Source organism: Gekko japonicus, unplaced genomic scaffold (assembly GCF_001447785.1).
Source record: "Gekko japonicus isolate JY-2015 unplaced genomic scaffold, Gekko_japonicus_V1.1 scaffold372, whole genome shotgun sequence".
NCBI lineage: Eukaryota > Metazoa > Chordata > Lepidosauria > Squamata > Gekkonidae > Gekko > Gekko japonicus.
The window spans coordinates 408,239-420,862 of record NW_015175367.1 but is presented as its reverse complement, the minus strand read 5'-3'; the positions used below and the strand labels follow the sequence as shown (position 1 = coordinate 420,862).

Below are 12,624 nucleotides of genomic sequence, written 5' to 3'. Positions count from 1 at the left end.
AATGCAAATGTTTCTAAGGCCTTCCCCCCCCCCAATAATGTTTTACAAATGTGACTGCCCCACACAGACAGTGAGTGTTTCAAACACACCACTGCTCTCCAACCTATCTTTCCCACCAAAGGTTGGAATCCCGAATATATGCTGGTGGGGCTAGTTTACAAGTAAATGTGTTTAAACCTTAAATGTAATTCCTAATCCTTCCTGTACTATGATATAGTTTTATGATATATTGATACAGTAATAAAATGGCCTAATTCTTTGCATGCTTACTCAGAAGTAAATTCTTTACTAAAAACTATGATATAGTCATTGGGATATTGATACAGTAATCAAATGGCCTAATCCTTTGCATGCTTACTCAGAAGTAAATTCTAATGAGTGAGACTTGCCCCACGTAATTACCTGTTTACGACTGCAACTTTAAACACATTTACTTGAAACTAAAGTTCCATCCAAATTAATGAAACTTGATTCTACAAAGACATTTGAGGTTGTAACCCAAGATTCCATAGTTTCTGTTTTTGTATAGGGCAGTCCTGCTTCACCCAGTTTCAGGAGAACTGAAATCTCTGTAAATTAGTGGATATTTCTGTAGAAACTAACTATGCCTATTTTTTTGGCACAACATTACTCTTATTTTGCTTGTTTCTCCATATACACACCACTATTATTATTCCTTTATAAATCAATTTTTTCAGCTTCCCATACGCATCCGCAAAGTGTTTCAAGTTGCAGAATGTAAATAGATGACTTTGAAACGGAGATGAGCACCGCAACCCTAGAGTCGGATTCGACTGGCTTTCGAGCAAGGGAACCTTTACCTTTACCTATGTAGAAACTACTATGCCTAATTTTTTGGCACAACATTACTCTTATTTTGCTTCTGTTTCTCCATATACACAACACTATTATTATTCCTTTATAAATCAACTTTTTCAGCTTCCCATACGCATCTACAAAGTTTCAAGTTGCAGAATGTAAATAGATGACTGAAACAGCTCCCTTCTAACTCTGTATGTTAAGTGAGATTATCAATTTCGCATTTGTTTAAAAACATGAAAGTGTACCACTGCATGCTTCTGGTGGCTGAATATGACAAACTGCAAATTTCCTGAAGACTACAGTCTCACAGAATTAAACATATACAAAAACAAACATGCAACCTCGGGTGCTTCAACTCTGATTACACATTGGGGGGGGTGCTGAAAAATATTGAACAAAACCAAGAAAACAGTGAATTTTTCCTATGCACATTAAGAATTATTCCTGCCCTTTTCCATCAGTCTGTCCAATCTCTACCCTGCAGTTAAAAACAATACGTGCAACACATTTCTTTCCCAGTCATGACCTAGACATGGTCACTGATAACACTGATAACCATTACACTCACATGAGAACAAAAAGGAAGTATTTGCAGACAAGTAAACACCTTAGGATCTGAAGCTGAAAGGGTAAAAGCATTCAAATGCTTTATACTTTCCTAAAACCGGAGAAAAAGTTGGGACGAAGGATAAAAGGTTAGGAAGGTAGGGTGGAAACACAGTGTGTGTGTAGTTGGAAAAATGTTTCAAGCTCGTAAGGTAAGAAAGGGATGCTGCTGCCGAGTCTGTCTCAGACACCTAGTGGGCAATAACAAAACCCCAACAGCTTTCTTTCTTACTCACAACAATCCAGTTCAGGCATTATCAGTTGCTTAACCCCCATCACAAAGTCCCTAACCATGAGAGGCATCTCATGTGTTCCGTCCAGGTAAGCTCCTTTTATGTGCCCCAATCATGCAGCTTCACTGACCTGCACACAATTATTACACTGTTTTTTTAATCAATCCGAATAGCAAAAGAATGTCTAGCTTTGTCTTCATCCCATTGCTTACATCTCTGCATCTGAAGCACAAGAGATCCGGGGGGGGGTGATTCTCATAATGCAATTACAAAGAGTGGAAACGCCTACAAGGAGCTGAAGTACCTGCACTGGGGAGATGTTCAGTTGTTCACTTCATCTTCCGTTGACAAGGAAACCAAACCGCACTTCATTCTCCAGGAAAACCTTCCACTGCCATCATTTGAAAATGTACTTATTTGTATATATGTGTATATCTATCAGCATTATGACACTCATTGTAAAATTATCTCGGTAAAAGAATAAAAAAGTGAAATGCTGCAAAGAAACTATCTTTGCTTTTTTTGCAATATAATTTGGAGGGGGGAATTTAAAAATGATCAACAGTACCAAGCTGCAAGAAAAGTTTCACATTATAATTGGGCATGAAAAACAGAAAAAGAAGAAAAGCTGCTGATTGCACCGGGCGTCCAAAAAGGAAACAAAACCAAAAAAGCATTAAACAAAATTAGTATCTTGCTCAGTGACCTGCACCAAAATTGCAAGAACACAAACTCTTTGTAAACATTGGTGTAAAATGCATTTTGGAATTTCATATATATACAAAAAAACAAAAAGCAAAACAACATCATAAAAAATCTCTGCAAAACAGAGTTAACCTACATGCCCATATCTTATCTGTTTGGTTTCTTTAAAAAATGTATGCATAATAATTAACATTTTTGTCACAACAAAACCAGTTGCATATGTATAAATAGGAATAGTTTAAACGCACTGACGTTATTACTGGACTGGCAAGTCTATTTCTCTCTCTCTCCCTCTTTTTTTCCTCTTTCGATTCCCAGTGACTTCCAGTTCCAGCAACACCTTTTTCTCAGTTTAGTAAACCATCGCATGCTAAGAAAAAAACTTGTCATCAGAAAAAGGATCAAATCCATGAAAACAAAGAGGTGAAAAAATAAAAAAAGCAGCAAAAACAAAAAAGGAAGAAAAAAAAGGACAAAAAAAGGAGGACAAGAATGTCAGCGGAAAGGTACTCACCGAGCGGGAGTAAAAGGAAGGAATAAAAATGCGAGTTACTATAAAATACAGTATGGCGGTGGAAGAAGGAATGAGGCGCTTTTTTTTTTCCTCTTTAGTCTCTGCCTCAGGCAATTACCACGTGATTCGGAGCCAGGCTGACTCGCAGGCAGGGGGGAAGGAGCAGGCGGGGAAGGGGTAAGCCCCACCGGAGGAACCCAACTCGCTCAGAACAGCAATAGTGGCGGCGGCAGCAGCGGCAGCGGCAAGGAAGAGACTGGAGCCGGCAGAGAGCAGGAAGCAGTCTTAGCCTCGGCAGCCCTGCGTGGCGCTGGCGGCAGCGGCGGCGGCGGCGGCAGCAAACAGCAGCCAGACAAGCAGGTGCCCCACGCGCCGCACTAGACACACACGCGCGCGGGCAGGCAGGCAGGCGCGCGCGCACTAAAGGAGAATGGGGGGTGGCGGGGAGGGGGGAGGAGTGAGAAAGGCGGGGGCGTCAAACCCAACCGGCGGTTGGAGAAAAGCGCGCGTGTGAGAGGCTCCGAGCTGCTTCGTCAGGCACACGCGCGTACTGGACTGTGGGAAGCGGCCGCAAGTTGGGGCTCGGTGCGAAGCCCGCACAACGGACGGCCCCCTCTTGTGGCGTGTCTCTCTCTCTCTCTCTCTCGCAGCCATACATCTCCCCGCAAAGCCACCACAACTTGCCACTGCCTCAACTCCAAAGTTACGGCTTTCCCTCACGCTTACCGCCGTCGCCACCAGCCCCTGCCTTCCCCCTTCGGATGCTTCTGCGTTTTCTATTCATATAAAAACTGCACTTCCCTCCGTGGGGGGGGGGGGTTGGTCGGGGGGGGGGAGGACATTCATTTTCCCCTTGCTGCTGGGGAAGAGTGGCGTGAAGCAGAGAGCGGCTCTTCTGTCGCCCGTTGTGTGGGACGCAAGATTCGGGGGGGATGTGTTGCCTAGTGGTTTGTGTCGCGCGGTCAGATACTTCGGGGTCCGCCTGACGGACGCTTAAAAGGATGGTCTAGTCTGTACCGACCCGAGATGATCGCCACGACCTCGCAGGGGTGGAAAGCCTGCCCTACAAATCCACATCTTATGTGGAGCTAGCAGTGGTCGCGCAGCACTGAAGAAACCGCCCTCTGTGCATGGTCAAAGGAAGAGTTGTCTCTTGTCTTGAAAAGACAGGTTTTTGCACTGAACTTCAGAGACTCAGTTTAGTGTTCAGCTACAAAACCCCATTTTCAACGACCCTTAACCCCCTCCCACCTTTTTAAATAACATTCAGCCGTTTTAAATATGCCTCAAAGTATGTACAAATCCCTACTGCTTTCATGGCCTGGTTCGACTGTTTTTGGAATCAATGTGGGCCATTCACTTTATTAGATACAGGAAGCTGAGGTCCTCCTGCAATAGCAAAAGGGGAAATAAATTGGAAATCCTCATCTCAGTATTCCTCTCTGCAGGCTTTCTAGGGTTTCTACAGTTGGATTACTTCTGCCTCTCCTTTAACTGACAGCTGCTCTCAACACTCTGCCCCTTGTGAGGTGGGGTGGGTTAGTATTAATTCACAATATCATTTTTTTCTGAATAGCCAGAGTCTGTCTTGTCCTTTAAGGATGGTCTGGTTTTGTTGCTTTTATGATAACAGGAGCCATCCACTTTACTATTAGATTTAGCAAGGAATTGCAAGAGAGGAGAATAATTAGGAAATTCCCCCCCCCATCTTCTGCTCCACTATAGGGTTGTCAAATATGGGTGGAGAAATTCCTGGAGGTTTGGGGGTGGTGTCTGGGGAGGCCAGAGTTTGGGGAGGGGAGGGAACTCAGTAGGGTATAATGCCATGGAGTCCATCCTTCAAAGTAGTGTTTTTTCCGGGGGGTGCGGGGGGGGGGGGGACTGATCTCTGAAGTCTGGAGATCAGTTGTCATTTCAGGAGACCTCCCAGGAGGTTTGCAGCCCTATGCTCCAGAATTATTTATGCTTTTAGGGATCTGAGCATTCTGAATTCTCCCTGATCCCCTTTCCTCCTTTTAACTGGTATTGAGCTGTACTCTACATTCTGCCTTTTGGGGAAAATATTCAGTTCCCTGTCCTTTTTTAAAAGGTTTTTTTCTGAAGCTTAATTCCAAAGTTATATTTCCCCATGCCCAGGCTTCCAAGTAGATGCAGACTCTGCTTTGTCTGGATGATCACAGTGGGCAGCTTTCATCATATATGCAGGAGCCAGTCAGTTTACAAATAGATATTGTGGTTGCATGTTACTGGTGTTTGTTTAGATTGTTTTAGTGGTCTAAGCCTCCTCTGGTGTCTTTGGTGGAGAAAGTAGGATGGAAATTCAAAGATCCATGAAATAAATAAATAAATAGCCACTGTCAGAGCAGTGGCTAATAGGATTATGGCTGCAGTCCCAAGCATATTTGCTAGGAGACAAGTGTCACTGAACTCAGAAAGTAATTGAAGTTAAATTAAGCATGTTTAGGATTGAGCTGTAAAACCATTAAACTGAAGTTCATTGAAAGAAAGTATAATTAAAGTCAACAGTAGTGCTCAGTAAGTGTATTGATGATCTTGGTATTAGTTTATTTATAAATCTTTCCACTGATAGTAATATTTTTTCCAGAAGTATTATACTGCACATGCTTGAGATTAATAGTAGACAGTTAAATCATTATTCAGTAAAATTACTCCTACATAATCAACAACCATTCCTTTAAACGACCAGTTGGTAACATCATTTTGGTTTGTTTTCATCCAATGTAATTATCTTTCCTCTATGTAAATTATTCAGCTATATTTTTGCTTATTTTCTCTCATGTGGATAAGTACTTCATGAACTTTTTTGATTTAATTGAACTCTTTTCCTTCAGTCCCTCATTCCACTTTCTTCATGGTCCCAGCTCTCTTTAGGAAATTAGAGTGAAGAATAGCAACTTTATCTTCACACTCTGTGCTGTGTAAATTTTTTAAACTAGAATTCAAGATTTATTTATTAATTTTATGTATAGTATGCCTTTCTCATTAAGAGTTGGGGTGGATTACAAAATTCAGCAATGCAATAGGAACACTATATGACATAGATCAAGATGTGTAGATGTGTTAGTCAGTCTGTAGCAGTAGAAAAGATCAAGAGTCCAGTAGCACCTTCAAGACTAACACAATTTGTGGCAGAGCATGAGCTTTTATGAGTCACTGTTCACTTCTTCAGATACAACTAGAATGTGAGTTGATCTGTCCTTATATCTTGACAAGTGGAGTGATTTCAGATGCCAAATGACAATAGCAGACTTGATTGGATTAGGTGTGATATGCAGAGGGGTAGTAGGCATGGAGAAATCAGCATTGGTAATGAGACAGGAAACCCAGATCGCAGTTCAGGATGATGCATTGTCTTGTGCTTCATTATCAGTTGCAGTCTCTCTTTCTAATCGCCCTTTGAAATTCCTTTATAAGAGAACTGCTACTCTTAGGTCAGCAACTGAATGTCCTGGAAGGTTAAAATGTTCTCCCACTGGTTTTTAAATGTAGTGGGTCAGGAGGCAGCCGAGAGATGGCCACAGACGCAGAGGCGCCCCCCTTTGAACCCCCCACGGCAGATGCCGACCACAGCCCCGCAGATGAGCCAACTCAAGTAGGGCTGGGCCGCGAGGACAGGAAGCGGCCAAGACCTGACAGCGGAGGAGCCTCTAGAACCACCGCAACCCCACGACTTACAGGCAGACACCTCGGGGACGCGGGCCATGGGAGAACCGGGGATGGCGGAGAGAAAAGGAGTCATCCCTCGGGTGTGGGGCCAGCGAGACAGAGTCATCCCTGAGACGGTCGAGAGCCGAGACGGAGGTGCAGCGGGACGGAGGCTGGCCAGGAGGGACCACGGCGAGAAGCGCTGGAAACATAAGAACATAAGAGATGCCAATGTTGGATCAGGCCAAAGGCCCATCCAGTCCAACACTCTGTATCACACAGTGGCCAGAAATACCAGTGCCATCAGGAGGTCCACCAGTGGGGCCAGGACATTAGAAGCCCTCCCACTGTTGACCCCCCCCAAGCACCAAGATGACAGAGCATCACTTGCCCCAGAGTCCCTATCTATACCTTGTGGCTAATAGCCACTGATGGACCTCTGCTCCATATGCTTATCTAATTCCCTTTTGAAGCCGTCCATGCTTGTAGCTGCCACCACTTCCTGTGGCAGTGAATTCCAAGTGTTAATCACTCTTTGGGTGAAGAAGTACTTCCTTTTATCCGTTCTAACCCGACCGCTCAGCAATTTCATGGAGTGCCCACGGGTTCTTGTATTGTGAGAAAGGGAGAAAAGTACCTCTTTCTCTACCTGCTCTTTCCCATGCATAATCTTATAAACCTCAATCATGTCACCCCTCAGTCGTCGTTTCTCCAAGCTAAAGAGCCCTAAGCGCCTTAACCGTTCCTCATAGGGAAAGTGTTCCAACCCTTTTATCATTCGAGTTGCTCTTTTCTGCACTTTTTCCAAAGCTATAATATCCTTTTTAAGGTGTGGTGACCAGAATTGCACACAGTATTCCAGATGAGGTCGCACCATTGATTTATATAGCGGCATTATGATATTGGCTGATCTGTTTACAATACCCTTCCTAATAATCCCCAGCATAGCATTGGCCTTCTTTATTGCAGTCACACACTGTCTCGACATTTTCAGTGAGTTATCTACTACAACTCCAAGATCTCTCTCTTGATCTGTCTCTGCCAGTTCAGACCCCATCAACGTGTATTTATAGTTAGGATTTTTGGCTCCAATGTGCATCACCTTGCACTTGGCCACATTGAACCCCATTTGCCATGTTGACGCCCACTCGCCCATCTTTGACAGATCCCTTTGGAGTGCCTCACAATCCTCACTGGTTTTCACCACCCTGAACAACTTCGTATCATCCGCAAATTTAGCCACTTCACTGCTTACTCCCAACTCCAAATCATTAATGAACAAGTTAAAAAGCAGTGGACCAAGTACTGATCCCTGTGGTACCCCACTGCTTACACCCCTCCACTGGGAGAACTGCCCATTTATACTCACTCTCTGTTTTCTATTAATTAGCCAGTTTTTGATCCATAAAAGGACTTGTCCTTTTATCCCATGATTTTTGAGCTTGCTTAGGAGCCTTTGATGAGGAACTTTATCAAAAGCTTTCTGGAAGTCAAGGTAAACAATATCTATTGGATCCCCCTTGTCCACATGTTTGTTCACCCCCTCAAAGAACATTAACAGGTTAGTGAGACAAGATCTTCCCTTACAGAACCCATGTTGAGTCTGCCTCAATAGGTTTTGTTCATCTATGTGCCTACTAATTCTTTCCTTAATAATGGTTTCCACCAATTTACCCGGTATCGACGTCAGACTGACTGGCCTGTAATTTCCCGGATCTCCTCTGGAACCCTTTTTAAAGATGGGAGTGACATTAGCTACCTTCCAGTCCTCAGGAATGGAGGCTGATTTTAAGGAGAGATTACATATTTTTGTCAGGAGATCCACAAGTTCACATTTGAGTTCTTTCAGAACTCTCGGATGTATGCCATCTGGGCCTGGTGATTTATCAGTTTTTAAGTTGTCTATCAGTTTTAGGACCTCCTCTTTCGTCACCTCAATCTGACTCAGGTCTTTCAACACCCCTCCCGAACTCAGCGGTTCTGGAGTGGGCAAGCACCTCTCATCTTCCACAGTGAAGACGGAGGCAAAAAATGCATTTAGCTTCTCAGCTATTTCGAGTGACATGGCTGGAGAGAGTAGCCGAGCCGCTGCTGGCATGCTCAACAGGGCGGGACAAGCGGAAGCGGCTCGGCTTGGTTCTATTCAGAGGGGGCTGGGCCCGGATACAAGGGAGGTCACGGGAGCCGAGGGGGTAATAAAAGGAGAAGCAGGGAGACGGGCGAGGAGGAGGACTGGGACTGGCTGGGGAAGGAGAGCGTGGCAAGAGAGCAGGAATCCCCTAGATACTGATGCGTCGGTACTGAAGCCAGTGACCCAGGGACGGGTAAGAGTGGCGGGCAAGCGTGCTCTTCTCACCCCGTCTACTGAGGCTGCTCCTCCCGGTTCGCCTAAAGACTTCTCCTCGGCTCCCAGAGGCCGAGACTGACTGGCATCCCGTATCTGGATTGACGGAGGGGATCTTCGGCAATGGCCAGCAGGGAGCAGCCAACCCCCGACAAGCCAGGGCATGACAAGTGGTTTCTAATGTCAGACTTATATCCATTTATTATTTGTCATAGGGACTGGCCTGTTTGCCCAATGTAGAGGGTGGAAGGGCATTATTGACCTGTGATGGCATAAATCACATTAGAGGATGAGCAGGAGTATGAACTTGAGATGGTATGGCTGATGTTGCTGGGTCCAGAGATAGTGCTGCTAAGATCTATATGAGAGCAAAGTTGGCATCTTGGTTTGTTGCAGACCTTGGTACCAGAATCTATGTTACTGTTAAGCAATTTACCACTGCGTTGGAGAAGTTTTTTAAAGTTACCAGGCTGTCTGTAAGCAAGAACAGGTCAGCCCCCCAGTGCCCGTGTGAGGAAATTGTGACCAGCATGGGTTGTTGGTTGGACTGGCTTGAGTTGTGAGCTATATGTGACCACCAGTGGTGTTTTGTTGTCATTTTTTTTGGTCTTTTCTTGTAGTAAACATTGTAATAACACTGTAATGCAAATTTAGAAAACGATGAAATAAAAACAGTATAAGACACAACATAACAAATGCAAAAATTGGATTTGAGACATTAGAAAACAATGCAGTGAAAACAAATGCATACAATAAATGGTGCCGTAAGATACAGCCCTTTGTAAAAGCACCGTCTTTAAAAATTCTGTTTTGCTACAGCCCTATTCCCTTTATAAAAATGCCTTCCTGAACAAATCGGTTTTACACATTCTGTGGAAAGACAGAAGGGTGGGAACCTTTCCTGATCTCTGGGTGGCCATTTCACAAAGTGGGAACCACAACAAAGAATGCTCAGATATGGGCATCTTCTGATTTTACCCATTTGCAGAGTGGCATCTTCAATAGATTTTGAACAAATGAATTCAGCTCTCAAGAAAACCAGTCCTTGAGATATATGAGTCCTAGGCCAGGAAGGGCTTTGTAGGTGACTGTCAATATCGTGAATTGAACTTGGAAACCAGTAATAAAAACAGTAGTTTTGTGCTTTTTGTGGATGCTGTATGGCTTTTTGCACTTTTCCCAGCAGCTTTCTTGTCATTGTATTTACAAATCATCAGCAAGGTTGTATATTGTATAATAAATAGGTATGCATAAAGGGAGAGATATCAAGGTGCCCTTACAGATATGTAAACGCCTTTAATATCTATACAGTGGTCCACACATACCTCAGACCTTAATCTGTGTTATGCTGTGAATCTGGCAATCTGTTAAATATCTACTGCATTACAAGCAGTACATATTATAATATCCATATATAATTTAACATTTAATTTTGTGGTTGCCCTTTAAATATGTACTGATTGTATTTTTGATCAATTACATGCATTTCTAAGCAGGATTGTGTCTTAATTTGAAACATCTGCTGCTTTTTTATAATGTAACAATATAAATTTTATATGTTTATATATTTATATGTTTCTAAATTAATATGTATATAGTACATGTCAAAATTACTGTCTTCATTTTTTACACATCACAGCATATGGTGAATATTTGAGGGGGTTGTTTTTTGTATTGTATAAGACAGACCATCAAGAATTCATACCATGTGAAATAAATGAATTTGGCTGCCTATCTGCTGCATTATGACTGCAATTTTGGTACTGATTTCTGCAGGAATGTGATTGTACTGTTGGGCCACAATCTTGTATTTGGGAACTACGTGACCAGACCAGTTCTGGTCATTACAAACTGTACACAGAATCCTGCAGTATCTCTTCTGCTTTCTCTCTCCCCCAAAGACTTCCACAACCAATACAGGAAAGGCTTGAAAGGTGGGAACACTACATGCAAGAAAGACCATAGCAAACATCAGGGATGGTGCAGCATTCAGCAGTACTCATTGAAACTTCACGGTTAACCTTGGGATCACAGTTGCACTTCATTATTTCCTGGTTGCACCTCTGAATCCTGCTTCTGCCTATAGCTAATTGCTGCATTTTGATTATTAGAGTTGCGTTGTCTGCTCAGAGATGGCTGCATGTATGTTTTCCAGCTAAAGGAATGCATTCTTGGTCTTTCCAAAACTGCATGCTTATTTGCTGCGCTATAACTTGCTAGAAAAGTTATTCTTATACTCTGTAGTCCAGTTTGCATGTTACAGTGAACACACATATATCCTGTATGTAAATATATACAACTGTTTGCAAGAAAAAGGCAATGCATGTTCACTTTGCAACTGAAGCCAGGACTTTTGGAAAATGTGGAGTTTGTAATTCATGTTTAGCTATTATATGTATTGAATGTAACATGAGAATTACTCAATGCACATATTTTTAAAAAATCAAGCGTACACTGTACACAGATTGTACATTTGTTCACTAATTTGTGAACAGGAGTTGTGTGTGTGTGAGAGAGAGAGAGAGAAAGAGAGAGGTGGTATGTATGTGTGTGTATTTTGACTTAGGTACTTTTAAAACTGTATTGTTGAAGGTTGGTTTGATGGCCTGGAGATAACACCATGTATTTTTCCATGGGAGAACAAGGCTTATAAATGACAGCAAGACGAGGCGGGGTCAATGACACAACGATGGCGGATGCCTTTCCCAGCTCTCTGGGGAGGCATACCGCACAGCAGCAAGGGGGAGAGGCGCAGCTGGCTCTGTGCTTCCATGGGAGTTCAGGGAGAACTTCCGAGCCATAGGGCTTTGAGGGTGAGCCTCTTTTCCTGCTAACGGCAAGGGAATGGAGGCTCCCCTCCACCCTGACGGTCCCTCTCGCTGACTGTGTCCTCTTAGCGAGGCCACAAGCTGTGTCGACCCGATCAAGCACAGGAGATCTAGCGGAGGAGCGATTAAGAGTGAGGTCAAGATAAGACCAACAATGAACTGTGAGTTAAAGAGCGAACTGTGAGTGAAAATGAGCGATTTGTCTTCAGAAGAGAAAATCCCCTCCCCCTCAAAGGAAAAACTTTCTGACCGATAGCATGCTGAGAGAGGGACGCCTCTCAATGCATTTGCATAAACAAGGAGGAGGAGGGGGAGAGAAACAATTGTAAACAGATACATGAAGCAAAATCCCCCCCGAAAGAGGGGGTGCCTCTTTGAAGCGTTTACATAAATGGAAGAGGGGAGGGGGAGAAAGAGAGTTGTAAATGGATACTTCTGAAATACTTTATTTGCAAGCGTGTAAGCCTGTTGTGGGTAGAGATGTAAAATTTCCGGAAATTTTGAAGCTCGGAAAAAAACCCGTTTTTTTCCGTTTTTTTCGGGGGAAATGGAAATTTTCGGAAAATTTGAAAAAATGCTACATTAGCATTTCTTTTGTCTTTTCTAGATTGAAAGTCATTCTGTTACTTTAGGAACATAAAATATGACTATGGACATTTTTACTTGGCATGAAATTATCACAACTAGCATATTAAAAATATAGTGTATCCAAACAATTATTACAAACAGAATACCCACCCACATGCAAAAACAAAACTGAAACTTTTTTATTTTCTTCTGACAATCGCACCTCCTAAAGGAAGAAATGCATCTTGTTCTTGCATTGGAGAGTTCAGTTTGTAACCTAGGACTTAATTGTCCTCAGTGCACAGAAATTAGATCAATCTGATACCATATATATATATA

At 43.1% G+C, this 12,624-nt stretch overlaps 1 long non-coding RNA gene across 1 annotated transcript in view; it reads left to right on the top strand.

The window, feature by feature from the left end:
• The first annotated feature begins 3,027 nt into the window (after positions 1–3,027).
• Positions 3,028–12,624, top strand: part of LOC107122378 — a 57,019-nt gene continuing 47,422 nt past the window's right edge. The window contains exon 1 of the long non-coding RNA XR_001482913.1: positions 3,028–3,240. This is a non-coding gene — a long non-coding RNA (uncharacterized LOC107122378). The remainder of the gene's footprint in view (positions 3,241–12,624) is intronic.